This window comes from Octopus sinensis, linkage group LG2, assembly GCF_006345805.1.
Source record: "Octopus sinensis linkage group LG2, ASM634580v1, whole genome shotgun sequence".
NCBI classification, from domain to species: Eukaryota; Metazoa; Mollusca; class Cephalopoda; order Octopoda; family Octopodidae; genus Octopus; species Octopus sinensis.
In genome coordinates this window covers 35,431,095-35,451,699 of record NC_042998.1, presented here as the reverse complement: position 1 = coordinate 35,451,699, position 20,605 = coordinate 35,431,095, and positions in this window count along the sequence as shown.

Genomic DNA, 20,605 nt, shown 5'->3' with positions numbered 1-20,605 from the left:
ACCAACAAAAAACGAAGTTAAAATTTCAGTTGTGTTTGTCGATGATTGAAGTTGATGTGTTTTCTTGAGAAGATTCTCCATGTTTATTCGTTATTCACCTTTTAACCTTTCAAACATGAATAAGCTCAATTTATCTTTTACTTGTTTCATCATTAGACTGCGGCCACGCTGGGGCACTGCATTGAAGAATTTTTAGTCGAACAAATCAACCCCAGTATTTATTTTTATAAAACCTGGTACTTAGTCTATTGGCGTATTTTGCCGAACCGCTAAGTGAGGGACAAACACAGATGCAAAGACACAAGCACACACACACACACGCACACACACGCACACACACACACACGAACGCACACACACGCACGCACACACACACGCACGCACACACACACACGCACGCGCACACGCACACACGCACGCGCACACGCACACACACACACACGCACACACACGCACACACACACACGCACACTTATATATGACGGTTTTTGTTTTCACTTTCCGTCTACCAAATCCACATAGAAGGCTTGGTCGGCCTGATGCTACAATAGAAAACACGGAAGGTGCCACGCATTGGGACGGAACCCGGAACCATGGAGTCGGGAAGCAAACTTCTTACCACACAGCCACGCCTGCACCTCTTTCTTCCATTTTGTATCTTAAACAAGTTACGACCAGTCATTGTAAGGGAAAACAGCGTCCCCAATGTTTGTATTATCGATGCCAAAATAAAAATCAAAGAAATAGTAAAACAATGTTTTTTTTTTAAACAAGACGTGAATATAATTAATTGCAAAGGTTTCTCAGTGGATTTATTAATTAAACAATCGTCAATTACAGAGAAATACTTCCTGATAAAATAAATCCCGATGCGTTGAATGGAGTTCAAACACATCGAAATACAGAAACCGAAATAATTTTATTGATTGAATTTCATATAGAACTGAGTATAAAATTTCTTTCGTTAAATGTGAGTGAGGGTGATGCGGTATTATGCCGTTACGTCCCTTAGTACCAAGATGAGATGAAAGCACTATACTCATAAAGGAAAGAGAGAGAGAGAGAGAGAAAACGAGGGAGAGAGAAGAAGAGGAGAGGAAAGAGAGTAGGAAAAGAAAGAGAAAGAGAACATCATTATAAGGCTATGCTTCGCAATACGGTGGGAGGGGAGAAATTAGGACCTTTATTCTTTGTAAAGAAACAGATGCGGGTGTGGCTGTTTGGTAAAAAGTTTGCTTCTCAACCACATGGTTCCGGGTTCAGTTCTACTGCATGCCGTAGCGTATTGGCTAAGTGTCGTTTATTACAGCCTCAAGTCGACCAAAGCCTTGTGAGTTGATTTGGTAGATGGAAACTGAAAGAATCCCATCATGTATATATATATATATATATATATATATATATATATATATATATATATGAAAGAAGGTTTGAAAATGCAATTTTAAAATTCATTTTACCGGTTTCACTTTTTTAGAAAAAGATTGTCAAAAGTAACAATCTTTTTCTGAAAAAGTGAAACCGGTCAAGTGAATAAACATCTTTCAAAATTGCATTTTAAAACTTTCATTTATAATTCCACTCGTGCAGTACCTTACAACTTCAATTTGTTTTATATATATATATATATATATATATATATAAATGTGTGTGTGTGTGTTGTCCCCCACCAATGCTTGACAACCGGTGTTGGTGCACATATGTTCCGGTAAATTAGCGGTTCGGCAAAAGAGACCGATAGAATAAGTACCAGACTTACAAAAAAAAAGTATTGGGTGTTTATTCATTCGACTAAAGATTCTTCAAAGTGATGCCCCAGCATGGCCACAGTCTAATGACCGAAAGGAGCAAATCAAAAGATAATTACTAGCGCTCACTGCTCTTCTAATTCAAACATTGAGAAACATGTTACCCCCTCCCTCCCAATTCGCCAAAACACTTTATACAAGAAACACTAAAGAACATCAGTTGCAGCCAATCATCAGATCGGACAACATAACTCAAACGACGAAGGGGTTATTAATAATCCTTCCTACTCTAAGTACGATGCCTGGAATTTGTGGGGGTTGGGAAGTGTCGATTACATCGACTCCAGTACTTGATTAGTTCTTATTTTGGATCTTTTCCTTTTGAACGGCAGATGTCAACACAATTTCTAGTTAACTAAACACTTTTAAACTTCGTATACTGGTAGAATGTGTTTATAAAACATAATTTTCTCTTGGCTTTATTGAGAAAATTCTATAGTTTGTAAGATATTTCATCTGAAAATCCGAGCATTTCGGCAATTTTAACCAATCGATTACCGCCATTCAACTAAAATCCTTTGCTGCGTCTAAAACTGAGACAACATCCTGTAACTAACCCTAGACCTCCCCCTAACCCTAATTATTTTTTTCTTAATTGTTAAATTAATTTAATTGTTACGCGTATAAAAAACCGAAAGCAGCGTAACAATTAAATTAATTTAACAATTAAGAAAAAAAATTAGGGTTAGGGTTAGGGTTAGGGGTAGTGACAGGATGTTGTCTCAGCTTTAGACACAGCAAATGATTTTAGCTCAAAAGAGAGCATAGGATTGGTTAAAATTCGAAAAATTAAACTACGTTAAACAAACAAATTACAATTTTCTCAAGAAAGCCAAGAGAAAAAATATGTTTTATTTTGACACATTCTACCAGTATACGAAGTTTTAAAGTGTTTAGTTAACTAGAAATTGTCTGCCGTTCAAAAGGAAAAGATCCCTTATTTTATCGACCCCAAAAGGGGATGAGAGGTAAAGTCGACCTCAGCGGAATTTGAATCCAAGACGTGAAAACGGGACGAAATGCTGCTAAGCATTTTGTCCGGCGTTCTAATGATTCTGCCAGTTTGAAAAGATAATTGATAATAATTAACTGCAAGAGAAAATAGACATCACGTATTGAAAACAGGGAAATAATATACTTTTCTACTCTAGGCACAAGGCCCGAAAATTTTGGGGAGTGGGAGGCAGTCGATTAGATCGACCTCAGTACGAAACTGGTACTTAATTTATTGAGCCCGAAAGGATGATAGACAAAGTCGACATTGGCGGTACGTAAAGACACGAAAAAAAGGGAAACAATATAATCGCAGATATTCCGAGCGCGCACACAAGCAATCATGTTCGGCGAACACAAAGAAACAACAACATAGGTGTACAAACATTGTGCTGGACAGGTAAGTCATTCTGCCAGTCTTGCATGATCCATTATCTATCCATAAAATGTTTTGCCCCAAACTACAAAGAACACATCAGCGTGTTTCACATTCGCAAGAATTATGTGAAACTCAGTATCACAAGTCATCTACACAACAAAAAAATATTACAGATGACAGACTCCTTGGACATCCGAGGAACACAGTTTGTTGCAATAGAAATCTTTACTCCCACTGTCCACGATATCCACTATATGTATAATCACTTCGAAGTGCCCAGGTATCCACAGCATCGCCTTATTACTATAAGAAAACTTAAAAAGGCACGTAAACTAAAAAACAATAGTAAAGTTAATAATCCGATTTGTCCAAAATAATGTGCTGAACTGTGTACGTACACACACACACACCACACACACACACACACACATTATTGATGATTTGTTGTACTCCGATCGAACCCCAAACACTTGTGTATTCTGTAGTAATTACAAGAATCTACACATATACAGGAACACAGCCTTCCCGCTTTACTTCCTTTTGGGGTTACCTGTATTAAAATCTAGTTATCTGTATTATAATTTGTTACCTGTATTAAAATGTTACCTATATTAAAGTCTGTTACCTATATTAAAATCTGCTATCTGTATTAAAATTTGTTACCTGTACGAAAAATGTGTTATCTGTATTAAAAGTTATTACCGGTATCAAAATCTGTTACCTGTATTAAACTCGTTATCTGTATTAAAATTTGTTACCTGTATTAAAAATCTGTTACCTGTATTAAAATTGTTACCTGTACGAAAAATTTGCTATCTGTATTAAAATTTGTTACCGGCATTAAAATTTGTTACCTGTACTAAAAATCTGTTACCTGTATTAAAACTTGTTACCTGTATTAAAATAAGTTGCTGTATTAAAATCTGCTGTAATTTCTTAAAAAATACTTATCAGGTTGACGGCGACAAGAAAACATTTAGTCGAGGCGCCTTGAATAGATTCAGAACGAATCTTGCGAATCTATACATGATGTAACGGTTTATGCTTTGGGAGTTTTCCAAGTCATATTGTCTGTACAATCCATAGATGTTGGCGCGGGTTCGATTCCCGATGTTTTCAATGATAAACAATCTCACGAAACCAGATTTCCATGGAAATGTTAAAAATGACGACACTGAAAATAAAAAAAAAATTATTTCACGAAATCAAAAGTTTTCAGAAATAATTTCGGCATGGTGAGGTAAAAATCCACAATATCAAACTGGGTTAACTTGAAGGCAGCTTTATTTTCAAAATCGTAGAATAACTTAATTATCGAGACTTGCCGCTCCATTGGTTTGATTTCTAATTTTAAGATTAATAATCTCGATAGCATGCTCACTAGCTACATCCAGTTTACTTCTTGGGAGTTTATTGGGGATCTTTTTGGGGCTTGCAGAGGAAATCAAGTTTGTGGTCCCTACGTGTAATGCGCACGCGTGTGGGGTTGTATAGCGAAGCGATCTATGTGGTGTTTTAATTTCTGTGAGGGTAAAGAATTCTTTGTTTTCGGTGTTTTATGCCATTGTATGTTGAAGGATGAAATTTTTTGTAATTTTGGCCATGTTTGTTAAGAACTTGGGTCGTGGTATCTAGTTCGGTTATTAAAGGTGGCGAGCTGGCAGAAGCGTTAGCAAGCTGGGCGAAATGTTTAGCCGTATTTCGTTTGCCGATACGTTCTGAGTTTAAATTCCGCCGAGGTCGACTTTGCCTTTCATCCTTTCAGGGTCGATTAAATAAGTACAAGTTACGCACTGGGGTCGATGTAATCGACTTAATCCGTTTGTCTGTCCTTGTTTGTCCCCTCTGTGTTTAGCCCCTTGTGGGTAGTAAAGAAATAGGTATCTAGTTCGGTTATGTTCTTTGTTTTATCTGCAAGAGAATATTCCCTTTTTAGAGATTGTTCAGAGTCGCATATAATTGTTCTAGGTTTTTCAGGAGGAGTTGGTACAATGCTGACATACCACGTTTTTATCATGTTGATGGGATCAAATCCAACATTTTCTACACTTTTCTCTGGTGTAGTCGTTGGAACATTTTCAGGATTCAGTTCTTATATGACTTTATAATGGCAATTGTTTTGGGATTCTTTTTCGCGAAGTAGGCTTCCCAGCGAACCGCTTAATCGAGCCATTTATCTTCTTTATTTAGAACGAAATATAAATCATTCTAGGTGTTAGCTATATGGAAGGGATGCTTCTTCATTTTCAAAAGCTTGTTCCCAGTTTATGCATAGAGACAAAAAGAATTGGATCTCGAAAACAAATGTGCACATACGAAAGAATAGAGCAACCAATACACTATGTAGACTTTATTTTGTAGGTGGACTGTTGGTGACTTATGTTGCCATTACTTGGGGTTTCATAGGCATAAAAACATTATTCAACCAGACAAGTGACATAAATAAAGTCTGAACATGGAACTTAGAAGGTGATTATCCTTGATGCATTCTACTCAAATCTCAAGTTCCTACAGAAATGAATGGTTTGGCAATGTCATGCAATATAAACGGAGACGGACGGCATACGTGGATTCTGAAAGAATTTGACAGGAATATTCCGGGTGTTTGGTCTAATGGTGATGGTGATGGTTGTATAACCATCACCATCAATTTCACGATAGCTAATTTGCTAGATATTGCATTAGACCAAAAGACAATGAAGTCACCATTCAATTACAGACACCGGAAAACATTACAAAAAATACCTTTAAAAATTCATTTACAAAGATACTGAACGCGAAAACAAAAGTACATGAAACAGTCACTAATGAAAATGTGGAAAAATGTTTAAGTCCCATATGGGCCTTTAAAGACTATATACCGAGGTGAAACAGGTTTGTGACGATCGAAGTAAGATTCGACAGCGAAGAGCGAGCCGAGGACCTCTCAACAAGGTCCTTTCAACATAAAAATCTCCTTATGATCCCTACATACCTTGGTCGTAAGGTCACAAAAATAAAAATTAAAAAGACAAATAAGAACAACTATTACAGATTGCAAAACGAGGAGACAATATATATCAAGACCACAATCACTTCATGAGATGTAATTTGGGATCTGACTGGAGATCTACATCGAAAAACCGATCTAAAACATCCCAGACAATTTATTTTCACGGATGCCCAGAACTTTTCCGATGACTTCATCGCTACTTTCCTCCTCTAAGCTTCTATAGATTGGAACTTTCATCCCATTTTTCAACTGGTCCAGGAGTGACCGCCTGACAGCGTTCCAGATGTCAGGCGCGCATAGTTTCGTTCTACACGCCATCCAACTCTGTTTGCTGCATTTCTAGCGTCCTCGTTGCCGTACACACTCTATTCTCCTCACCCAATTTTTACCCCCCTCTCTCTCTCTCTCTCACACACACTCTCACACACACACACACACACACACACACACACACCACACACACACACACAGAATAATTAAAAAAAGCACTTTTCACATATATTCTTTTTATTTTTCGCCAGTAGATTTCCCACTTATTTCGAACATTTCTTCGAATCTGCAATTTTTTTTTCTTCGGCAACATTTTTTTTGCCACTTTGATTTTATCTTGTCACACGTAGTGTTTGCTGTTTGGTGAATGGAAATGTATTTCTAGGGCTGTGTCTAGAAGTAATTAATAACATTCGTGAACGTTTAACAGAAGATTTTAGTATTGTACATAAAGTTTTAGCCGAATTGGTCTTTTAAAAATAATAGCAGCAAAAATTACATTCTTGAAAAGATGGAGAAAACGTGCCGCGTTCAAAGAAGCTACTTGTGAGATACTGTGTGAAGGTTTAGTTTGGTCTGTCCAAGAACCTGAAGATGTCTGCGGAAATGTCTCTGGCAATAGTTGGGACGCACTTCGTTCAACCGCCTTCAACATTCTGTCAAGGCAGGAGGCGAGATGTGTGAATGGGTCGGCCTGTCTCAACACTCTACTAAGAGTTTTGGCGTTAAAGTGGCTTTATGTAGGGCAAAAGCAGAAATTTCTGGAAAATTGAATTACACGATGACTTGATTCTGGTTTGATGCTTAATAAGGCCAATCATGTGAAACTGCTGTGGCTTGATCGTGATGTATGACCGCATATCCAGAGATTCGGTCCCGAATCTCCGCTACAATCCGCTTGAACATTTATCTGTTACCCTTTTCCTTTGTTTCTTACCCGTCACCTTTAACTGTTTAAATATCCTGCTTTAAATCATTTTTCACTTTCTTTCTGTCATTGTTCATCATTATTTCATACTGCGAGAATATTCAATGCTTCGCTCATTTTCGCTTAGCTTCTGGAAAAAGTTACCAAATCAAAGTATGTTACTTGCAATAGATGTCCCTTCGATTATGAAAGCAGGGTTAAGTGCATGTGTTCAGGTATTTTACGAGGTTTAGAAGACATTTCACACGGTCGGAATACAGCTGTTTGACTTTTATTTCAATTGTAATTCTAAACATTTCAGACAGAAGACAGTTTGCTAAAATGTTGCTGTTTTTGTGTTTCATTTTCTCCATTTTGTTTTTACTGTTTTCATTATTACTTTGTCATGGAATGATGTCAGTCTTTACCACTTCAGCGATGTTTTTAACAAATAAATATGAATTTCATTTTACAATCTTTAAATGAAGCAGTAAATTTATAATAATGCCAGGATTGTTTGCAGATTACATATTTTTAAATATTTGAATTAAGCATGGACAGTTGATTAGACAGGGAATAACGATAAAAAGTTAGCAACATGTAGGCGTTAGGCGACACTCAAAACCATATTTTCTTGAAACGATCCCGCTTATTTATGATTTACCAATTTTGCTATAAACGTCTTTTATCCAATCTGATTTAAACGGAACATCATAAATCTATTTACATGGAGCTTTCCTGCAGTACACAAGAGAATCGATCGTGTTAAGTGAGGTAAATTACTTTCAATTGAGATCACTTAGTCGCTTTTCCAGGATCTTAATTCTTGTACTGAGGTGTTCACAAACGTATTCGTTTTAATATCAATAATAACTTTGCTGCTAAAGTTTGAGCCTTTCATTATAATTCTGAAGAGAATACTGCAGTGTAAGAAGGATGCTGCAAGTGAATTCAGTTAAAATCTTTCCTTCCTTCCTTCCTTCCTTCCTTTCTCTACATATCTGCCTATCTACCCACCTACTTACCTACATGCACAGCTACCCACAGCTATCTATCTATCTATCTATCTATCTATCTATCTATCTATCTATCTATCTATCTATCTACCTACCTACCTACCTACATACCTACCTACCTATCTATCTATCTATCTATCTATCTATCTATCTATCTATCTATCTATCTATCTATCTATCTATCTATCTACTGACGTGATGTCGTATCGGCTCCACAAGTAATCCTTTATTTCGATCTTTTATTGCACACAATTTGCTCCAAATTTTACACACAAGGTATGTAAAGCACCCAGCTTTCGTTTGAGTGTGTTTTCAAAGGAGGAATTGAATTGACCCCTAGGGGCTGCTTCAAACATATTTACATTTCTATTTTCTTCGATTTCCTTGCCATATTTATTAACAAATATGGCTAAGCGAAGCCATGCTAGAGACGAAGGAAGCTGAAAGCAAAGCTGTTCCGCGTGAACGCACACAGGCCTTAGAAGGCACGAATGCTTCTGCTAGTATAATCACTGCTTCCATCACTGCTACCACCACCACAACCAACACGAATACCGATAACAATTTTGCCGCGGCTTTGAAACCAAAGAAAAGAATAACGCATTTTTCCAAAGAAGAATTACTTGCCTGCAAAGAAATGTTTACAAAAAATGAAGTCACCATTCAATTACAGACACCTGAAAACATTACAAAAAATACCTTAAAAAAATCATTTACAAAGATACTGAACGCGAAATCAAAAGTACATGAAAAAGCCGCTAATGAAAATGTGGAAAATTTTTTAAGGCCCATATGGGCCTTTAAAGACTATATAACGAGGGGAAACAGGTTTGTGACGGACGATCGAAGTAAGATTCGACAGCGAAGAGCGAGCTGAGGACTTCTCCTCAAGGTCCTTTCAACATGAAAATCTCCTCAAGATCCCTACATGTCTTGGTCGTAAGGTCACAAAAGTTAAAATTAAAAATGTGCCCCTCAAATTGAAATAAAATGGCTCGTTTCTGCCATTTGCTATGACATCGAGGACGAAATCCATATATTGGAAATCGCTGCCCAAGACCAGCAAAACTGGATTGGCCAAGAAGTCGAGATTCTTGCTCAGATCGATCTAGTGAATTTTGAAAAAATTACTCAGCGAATCCAATTGACAGAGGATTTGAACTTGCATGTAGCCGTCGAAGGCAGAAAGCCAAGTTGCTACGTCTGAGGTAGTAAAACACATTTAAAAACTAACTGCCCACTAGCACACAAACAACAGCAACAAAAACGACAACAAGATCATGAAAAACAACAACCACAAGAAAACCAAAAACCGTACAAAAAACCAGCACTACTACCCATACCTATTTCTTTACTACCCACAAGGGGCTAAACACAGAGAGGACAAACAAGGACAGACAAACGGATTAAATCGATTATATCGACCCCAGTGCAAAACTGGTACTTATTTAATCGAACGTTACGTTCTTATTTCAAATTCCGCCGAAGTCGACTTTGCCTTTCATCCTTTCGGGGGTCGATAAATTAAGTACCAGTTACGCAAGGGGGTCGATGTAATCGACTTAATCCGTTTGTCTTTCCTTGTTTGTCCTCTCTGTGTTTAGCCCCAAAGTCGACCTCCGCGGAATTTGAACTCAGAACGTAACGTCAGACGAAATACGGCTACGCATTTCGCCCGGCGTGCTAACGTTTCTGCCAGCTCGCCGCCTGTACCAGCTCACCAGCACTACTATCCATACCGCCGTATGCACAACTAATTAAACAACTATATAAACAAATGAAGGAACATTAGCAACCAACAAGTCAGCCCAACCATAACAACACCATCACCAGCGCCACCAAGAACAGAACCAACACCATCATCACCACCGCCAAGAACAACTCCACAGGAAGAAGAGGAAACCAAAAAGACTCATACCCCACCCTCAAAACCCAAACACCACATCCCAACTGTCACCAAACAGCACCACTAACACCAACAACAAAATCAACACACTCAAAAATAGATCCCAATACTCTCCCCTCCCACCCCCTGATTTCTTCGACATGTCGTCAGATGAAGACGACACAGAGGATTGGCAAATAGCCACAGGGGGAAGGAAAAAAAAGGCGAAAAAGAATAGAGAAGCAGACAAACAAAGCGGGGAGGTTTACCACCCCCGAAACCAAAACACCCACAGAAAACAAAAGCATCAACACAAACACACTAATACCAAACCTCCCAACAATGTTGACAGCTACAAACACCAACAACCCAGACCTAATGGAATACATTAGGTCAAACACCAACATAACCGAAAATGATACCAAAACAAAGAATCACCCACGCACAACACCACCGCAACACATTAAACACATTCTTTCACCATGGTGACCATGGTGAAAGAATGTGTGTGGTGGACCCGAGCGAAAGGATTAGAGACAAACACTTACCCCTCTGGCCAATTGCTCATCAACTTTTTCAAGTACCACTTGAAAAGGAAGGCGAGAATGTAGAGGCAGTTTAAAAAAAAAAGGTGGGTGAATGTAGCAAAGATGGTGCATGCGAGTGACGAAACCACTTTCAGCATGATCCTGTAAATCGAAGAGAGAGAGAGAGAGAGAGAGAGAGAGAGAGAGAGAGAGAGAGAGAGAGCACTTAGCTCTCACGTGTTTATTCCCTCCCTGCCTGAGGTTATCGTGGTCTTTTCCGTAGGCTTTTCTTTCCACGGATAAACCTAATCTTGCTTCTTACATTTAAAAAATTTCTTTTGCGATACACGATCCCTTTTGATCGCTTTTTTCCCCGGCCCTTTTGATCGGAATTTTACTTCCCACCCCTTCTTTTTCATTTTCGAAAATAAAAGCTCTACATTTGTATTTGTCCCCTCTGTGTTCAGCCCTGTGTGGCCAATAAAGAAAGTTATCTATCTATCTATCTATCTATCTATCTATCTGTTTTTTCTGCCTGCCTGCCTACGTACGTACGCACGTACCTACCTACCTACTTATCTACTTTCCTACTTACCTATCTAATTATCAACCTATCTACTTGTCTATCTATATATCTATCTACCTACCTACCTGCCTACCTATTTATTTATTTCTGCAATATATTCTTAAATTTTCTCTCTCCATAGAAGTTGTTAAAATAGCAGAGAAAACAGACATAACTCACAGTAACAAAATGACAGAAAATATTGTACGCCTCATAGAGCTATACAAATGTATATTTTATTAGATTACTAACATTGCAGTATGTAAAAATGATAAAAAGATATAATACTGTAATTTGTTAATTAAATTTCCTTGCAGATGAAAGATGAGCTTGATGTAATTAAAGTGGTTCCAGATAGAAGACATAACTCGCTATAAGGAGACAGTACAGCTATGATGGTGTTTCACAGGTCCTTTTTCTTTCTTTCATCGATCTCTGAAGATACTTGAAGGAAAAGCTGTAGCAGAGTTATCGACTAATTAGTTTGAGTCATTAGTCATGTTTTAGCAGTTTTACCTTGCTGAAGCTGCTGTTGTTGTTGAGCGAAGCGGTCTTCGTCCCAGTAGTGGGAGAAGTCCGAAACGTGGTCCTTTGCTATTCGTAAGACCCGCAGAAGAGAAAGCAGGTCAATCCCCGACACCGAGAGCATCGACGGATGGATGAATGCGCATCCAGGCTCAGCGGTTGCGTAGGACGTCGGGGACAAGATACAGGAAGAAAGAGTGAGAGAAAGTTGGGGCGAAAGAGTACAACAGGGGTTGCCACCACCCCTGCCGGAGCCTCGTGGAGCTTTAAGTGTTTTCGCTCAATAAACACACAAAACGCTCGGTTTGGGAATCGAAACCGCGATCCTCCGACCGCGAGTCCGCTGCCCTAACCATTGGGCCATTGCGCTTCCACTACTGAAGTTGCTTCTGGTAAATGAGTTAATTAAGGTTCTAAGCTGGTGTTGTTATTGTTGGACAACGCGGGGGAATATCAAGAGGTTCTCGTACGAAACGAGACTTTGGATTTCTTGATCCATGGTTTTATATCTTTAATATCCTTATTATGTCTGTCCCCACGAACAAGAACTCCATCCATTCTTCTTTTGTTAACACTTGATACCCAAGGACATGCTGTGTGTTTTCTTTCTAGGTTCTGACGAATACTTCCATGACATCGATTAGGCATCTTACAAACTTGGTATTTTACAATATGGATCCAATGGAAGTTAAAAATCTAAAGATCAACGTGAGCCTGTCTGGGTATTATGAGAAAGGTAGAGTTTGGTGCTTTGGCAGCAAGAGTTTATGAAAAGGATGATGTTAAAAATGAAATCGTTTCTGATACATACAAAGCTACAGACGTATTCACGGCATATTTCTGAACTATAATGTGGGCGAAAATTTTAAAGAATTTGTTGGTAGGAATCCTATTGAAATTGCAAAGATACGAATTCTGAGGAGGAAGTGACCATTATCATGTGGTAACAAAGTCCGTAGTGGAGAAATTCAAAGTGCTGCTGCCAGAAGAGTTTGGCATATTAACATCAGGGAATTCGAAGCAAAGGATTTCACTGTATACTTCAGAGGGTCAAATGTTAACTCGCGTCCTCTCAGTGCGTGTGTGTACACACACACACACACACACTATACTGTCTCGTATTTACTCATAAATATTGTTACTGTAATTACTAATGCCCGGCCGTCAACGCTGTCTTATGAAAATATATTCAATTTTTGTCACAGTTATGGTGACACTTCCTTCAGAAGTTCTATTCTTTTAAGCTGTCTTTGACAGGCCGACCAAAACCTTGTGAGTGGATTTGGTAAACGGAAACTGAAAGAAGCCCGTCGTATATGTGTATGTGTGTGTGTCTTAGTGTCTGTGTTTGCTACCTCCCACCAGCGCGCCCCCACCACGAACAACAACAGCAACAAACGACTGAAAATGTTATAGCTGACCCTGAGAAGATTTTTATCTTGGCAACTCGAAAAAACAGGATCGAATATTGTTTAGCATTTCGTTTAATAATTTACCATTCTGACCAATTCACGGTCGTCACGAGAGAAACATCGATTAAATGAAAGTACATGAAGCAAATATAAATAAAACTGGGGAATATCTTTTCGAATTTTGTCTTTAAATTGAATTGGTAGATATTAATTCACTGCCAGATTAAAGTGTCAGTTATCGATCAGTTGCCTATCACCAGATGGCGGATTTAATGGTTAAAATTAGATGCTTCTAATCTTCTGCAATTGAAATAACCGAACAAGAAAATCACCCCGTGTTTCAGGAGCAAGAAATAAAAGTGATGAATGTTAGGAGGCTTAAGAAGAATAAAAAAGGAAAAGGAGAGAAATAAATGAGAATAAAAATAGGTAATCATTTGAGTTTTTTTTTTTTGCTTGTTGCTCCATTCGCTACTGAAACGAAATATGGGTGGTCGGGGGTGAGTGTTTAAGCGGTAAAAATATCTGATCCTCTGCTTAGTCTGCAAATTATGCGAAGAGGAGACAAGATTCAGTAATAGTTAAATATATTCTGGCTACATTTGGTGTTAGCTATATGGAAGAGATGCTTCTTCATTTTTAATAGCTCGTTCTCAGTTTATGCATAGAGACAAAAAGAATTGGATCTCGAAAACAAATGTGTACATACGAAAGAATAAAGCAACCAATACACTTTGTAGACTTTATTTTGTAGGTGGACTGTTGGTGACTTATGTTGCCATTACTTGGGGTTTCATAGGCATAAAAACATTATTCAACCAGACAAGCGGCATGAATAAAGTCTTAACATGGAACTTAGAAGGTGATTATCCTTGATGCATTCTACTCAAATTAGATACAACTCAGATAGCTTAGATAGGTTTCGGCCAGTATAGGTCCAGGGCATGTCTAACTTAACAGCACTACATGGTGAAGTCTTTTAGTCATATATTGGGCACCATGGCCCAGCCTAGCAAAGGGTTATCATTGTTGGAGACACATCTGGTTGAATTTTATGGGATCTGTTTCCGTTTTGATGTATTTTGATATAACATTAAATAGAGCTGGAGCGGTTGAGGTAAAGTAGTTGTGTCGTAATGTTGTTATGTGTCTTGAGTTCGATTTTTGTAGTGGGCAGATAGCATGGGGTCAAGTCTTGGGTGGATTTTAAAATTGATGCCAACATCATTTGTGCAATATTGATGGAATATTAAGGCGGTGAGCTGGCAGAATTGTAAGCACGCCGGGCGAAATGCTTAGCGGTATTTCGTCTGTCTTCATGTTCTGAGTTCAAATTCCGCGGAGGTCGACTTTGCCTTTCATTCTTTCTGGGTCGAAAAATTAAGTACCAGTAGCGTACTGGGGTTGATCTAATCGACTGGTCCCCTTCCCAAAATTTCGGGCCTTGTGCCTAGAGTAGAAAAGAATATTGACGGAATATTAAGGCGGCGAGCTGGCAGAAATGCTTAGCGGTATTTCGTCTGCCGCTACGTTCTGAGTTCAAATTCCGCCGAGGTCGACTTTGCCTTTCGGGGTCGATAGATTAAGTACCAGTTATGCACTGGGGTCGATATAATCGACTTAATCTGTTTGTCTGTCCTTGTTTGTCCCCTCTGTGTTTAGCCCCTTGTGGGTAGTAAAGAAATAGGTATTTCGTCTATATTTACGTTCTGAGTTCAAATTCCGCCACGGTCGACTTTGCCTTTCATCCTTTCGGAGTCGATAAATTAAGTACCAGATACGTACTGGGATCGATCTAATCGACTGGCCCCCTCCCCCCAAATTTCGGGCCTTGTGCCTCGAGTAGAAAAGTATATTGATGGACTATTTTCCACATCACACAAATGATGTAGCGCTCACGGCGGCGTTCGAGAGAGTAGAGATTGAGTTTTTTTAGTCTATAATATCATTTTATTTACCTGGAGATTTCATATTTTGTAGCTCCATTGTATCCATAGCTAAAATATTTAACGCCATATTCAGTAGTTTTAATAACGAAAATTTTCAAATGGAGGATAAAACTTTCATATAAGTTGCCTGGCGAAATTAGCGACAATCTAGAAACTAGAAAGAATTAATCAATTTTGTGCTAGATCTCATTGTCTCTGGAAATAAGAAAAGAGAATTATTGGATGTTGATCTGTTTTACACTGGTGTTGGCGATACATTTGAAGTGATACAAATTTACGGTCTTTAGTTTTTTTGTCTTTCTAAAGACATAAGAAAAAACAGGCGTTTTCTGAAATTTCGGAGTCGCTGAGTCTACGGCAACCCCTAAAAAAAAAAACACATGCCACGTATACATACGAAGTATGAGAAAATTCAATCGATTACAAGTTTTATTGAATTTTCTGAGAGAAAGCGTAGTCTCTCTGGTTGAAATACTATGAATTATGCCAAAAGCAGTTGTTATTAGAAGAGTTTTTTTTCTCCTTCAAAGTGAAGCCTCATATCAACGTATCGCGTTGGTAATTCAGTCAAGACAGAGACTTACAAACTGAATATGATGCAGATGTAAATGTGTTTATTATATAAAAAAAAACAAAAAAAACTCGCGAAGAACACTTATAAAAATACATAGAAATTGAAAGAATCTATATCCCCAACAATACAATAATATCGGTGTAGATTATGCATATTTAATAACATACATATTGTTCATACCACACCGTTTGTATGCATATATGAAAATGTATACACACACGCATGAATACACACACACACACACATATATATATATATATATATATATATATATATATATGTATACATACACGCATACTTGTATACATTTATATATATACATACAATCATGCCTACCTGCCTGAACGGTTTCACTCTTTAAATTGCGTATGCTGGTTCACCAATTCCATTGATTTTGGTGAATCCTATCAATTCCCATATTTATTTCCGTTTGGTATCTATTTTATTGATTTCTGGTTATCTGTGTATATGTGTTTAACAAACAACACACACACACACACAAACACACACACAGCATACACACAGACATACACGCAAGCACACACGTTTTTCTCCACCGGATCCATCACCGCGCCAATTATCACTGTTCTCCTATTTTCCCCAAGTCCCAACCAAGTAAAATATTATGGAACACACTCCAAAACAACGGCGTTACACTTTTACTCACCAAACACTATCATTCTTTGATGCTTTGTACGATTCTCTAAGTTCTTCATCTTTTAGGCCCTTGGTCTTTGGCGTCAGTTCTCTGCTCCTTGGTCTTTGGCGTCAGTTCTCTGCTCCTTGGTCTTTGGCGTCAGTTCTTTGCTCCTTGGTATTTGGCGTCAGTTCTCTGCTCCTTGGTCTTTGGTGTCAGTTCTCTGCTCCTTGGTCTTTGGCATCAATTCGCCTCTAATTTCAGAGGGGAATTCCTTAACTTGATTCCGTATTATGTACAGTTTGTGACACATTTTAGGTCCAGTGTACACTCAACATTGACTGGGTGAGAGATGGTCGTTTTCTTGTTCCTCGTACGGTAGGGATGTCATCCACAAAAGTAAGCAGAGATGACAGTAACAGGTTTCATCTGATCTTCATCCTTTGTAAGTAATTTGTTTCATCTCTCAATACGAACAATATGGCCATCACAAAGCGGAGGGGAGAAATGGCACATCATATCAAGATGTCTATCCTCAGTGTCTGATAGGTGATCTTGAATTTCGTAAATATAGGCTCAGGTGTGGCTGTGTGGTAAGAAGCTTGCTTCCCAGCCACATGGTTCAGGGTTCAGTCCCACTGCGTAGCACCTTGGGCAAGTATCTTCTACTATAGCCTCGGGCCGATCAAAGCCTTGTGAGTGGATTTGGTAGACGGAAACTGAAAGAAGCCCGTCGTATATAACAGTTCAGATATAACAGTGACGACGAGAGGTCGTAAGTCATATCAGTCAATGAAGTTTATATGGACACATTTTAACTTCAGAAGTATACGTCATCACGTCTGTGTAGACTGTAATTTCAATTCAACGATTCACCAACCAGAAGTACGAGTGCTATGCTGTTTAGCAAGGGACAGAGTTCACATTCACAAACCGATGTTCCTCGTTTTGATCACTCAGTGTCATTCGAGTCAGACAGAAGGCATTGTTCAGAATACCAGTCAAAATTATGAACCACAGGCGTGGCATGGTTGTGTGAAAGACGTTTGCTTTCCAACCACATGTTTCCGGGTTCAGTCCCATTCCGTGCTGCTTTGGGCAAGTGTTTTCTACTATAACCTCGGCCAACCAAAGCCTTGTGGGTGTATTTGGTAGACGGAAACTGAAAGAAGCCTGTCGTATACACACACACATACAAACATATTAAAAGTCATTAATTTTAATTTCATCCTTTAATTACGTTTATACATACATGCATATATATATATATAATATATATATATATAGGCACACATACGTATATATATATCTGTGTGTATGTGCGTGTCACATACATCATACATACATACATACATACATATATATATATATGTATATATATATATATATATATATATATATCTATATATATCTGTGTGTATGTGCGTGTCACATACATACATACATACATATATATATATATATACATATATATATATATATATACGCACACATACATACATATATCTGTGTGTATGTGCGTGTCTTTGTATCTACGCTTTCCCCAACACCACCTGACAACCGGTGTGGGTGTGTTTACAACCCTGTAAGTTAGCGGTTCAGCAAAAGAAACTGATAGAATAAGTTACTAGGCTTAAAAACATAACAAGTAATTCTTCAAGGCTGTGCCCCAGCATGGCCACAGTCTAATGACCGGAACAAGCAGAAGATAAAAGACAATATATATCTTATGCAAACCTGATTGCATCTCTTATGTGGAAGGATTTTAATTTAGGTCATTGGAATCCTAGATCCATACAAACATTGAGGGAATACGACTTTTAATTGACGAGTTAGAGTTTGAGTTTGTAAGAAAAAAATCTTTTAGTTTTCTTTCATGCATATCCTTATCTGATTGATGGCATATCTTTTGGGCAGCTGACATAACATTTCATGTAGATGGTGTCATCAATTGATACAAATACGCAAAGGATAAATTGAAACAATCACTAAACTCCTTACAGCTTAAAGTTATTGCCTCCATCGATCTGAATGCATAGAATGTGTCATGATGCATCAAAACAATTAGAGTTGAAGAAACAGCAATAAAAGAATTAGATCCTGAAATTAGCAGACACATTTGTCCAATGTCAGGCAAAATCAAAATCCTCAATGTCCCCCATTGTGACTTCATAGCAAAGTCCATTCCGGGACACAAATTACATTCACTCATCCATCGCAAATAGATGCAGCTTTCATTTTAAATCCTTTTCTTAAAAAAAAAATCCTTTCCTTCAAACGCTCATACTCCGAAATTGAACGGGGTGACTGTCGATCATCCTAAAACTGGAACTAATGTTGTGGTTTGAGCTTCGATTCACAGTTACAGTGTAATTGATCTTTTCACTTTTGACTGCTCATGTAATGTTGATAATATCTAACGTGTTTTCCCAAACATTGACTGACAGTGGTTCATACAGTATTTAGCAGGATGGGCGTACCACCTCCTTTTGTCAGCATCGTAAGAACGTGGGTTAAACAAGACTTAATGCTGCCAAGCAATTTCTGACGCCTTCAACGATCTTCTGGCTCCTAATTTCTAAGAGTGGTAATATCTTGAGAACAAAGTCTGCCCACGCAATCTCATCAAGAGCTCGGAATTACAAGCTGAATTCATTGATAAGTTTGTCAACATGACAACTGATTTATGCTCTTAAAATGATCGATCGGTACCAAAAATAATGTATGCCTGTTTAGTTGCAGAAGGAGTTCATTTTAACCATTTCCTTTGAAAACAGGAAATCTTGAGATTTTTTATTGAAAAGAAGATAATATTTGCCCCCAAATCTCTCAATTGTATTATATATTTTTTTTATTTTGATAACGCACATGTGACATTATTTCTCCTCCTCTTCAGAGATATCTCTGGTTCTCTTGGTTCTGAGTTCAAATTCCGCCGAGGTCGACTTTGCCTTTCATCCTTTCGGGGTCGATAAATTAAGTACCAGTTACGCACTGGGGTCGATATAATCGACTTAATCCGTTTGTCTGTCCTTGTTTGTCCTCTCTGTGTTTAGCCCCTTGTGGGTAGTAAAGAAATAGGATGGTCTGCCAAAAGCATGGGCACAGCTCCCTCTACCAGACAAGCCACTATAAGAGACGGGAAAAGACTGGACTGGTGGGGATGGTTGTAATAAAATCATTATCAGACTGAAATCATTCAGAACTTACGTCGTTCACTTCTTCCTACAGCGTTTTTTTGTTCTCCATTTTTCTCAGACATAAGAGATACCTGGGTCCCAATTGATTGCACATTTCTGTCAGATAAAGTAGATAAACAAACAATCTCTATATTCCTAATCTTACAAACTCAACTTCTAGTTTTGTCTTGGGAGGGTCATTAGGCTGCTAATAATAAATACATGCACTGGTTCAACATCACTTCTTTATTGTTAGTCAATCAGTTAAATATCTAACCAACTAACTAATCGATCGTTCACTTAATGAGTTGGTTAAACAACTGATTGATTGTTAAACCAGCACATAAAACAAACGATCGGTTAGTCAGTTTCTGGGTTAGATATTTAACCAATTGTCTAAATTATAAAGAAGTGATATTGAATCAGTGCGTGTGTTTATTATTATTGGCATAATGACCCTCTCAAAGCAAAACAAGATTTGTTGCAAACGGAATAAAAAACGAAGTAAATTAAGCGCTACTTCTAGGTTTTAGAACATTATAGAAGTGAACGAGTTTATACACTAATCGGTTAGTTTTGAAGATGAGTGGACATGCGTTAGCAAATGAAACACCCCTCTTTTAATATTCTCTGATTATTCTGTCTTTACGTTTTGAGTTCAAATTCCGCAGAGGTCGACTTTACCTTTCATCCTTTCGGGGTCGATAAATTAAGTACCAGTTGCGTATTGGGGTCGATCTAATCGACTGACCCCCACTCCCCAATTTCGGGCCTTGTGCCTATAGTAGAAAAGTATATTCTCTGGTTATTAATGATAGAAAGCGCATCCACTAAAATTTTGGTGGAGCGAAAAAAAGAAAAAAACGCTTTGAACATCTTCTAAAAAGAACTTTCAAAGCAATCATCAAAGCAAACGAGCATAAAAATACTTTTGGTTTGGTTTGCCCATTATTGGATTTATCTGATATTATTGATGTACTACTACTA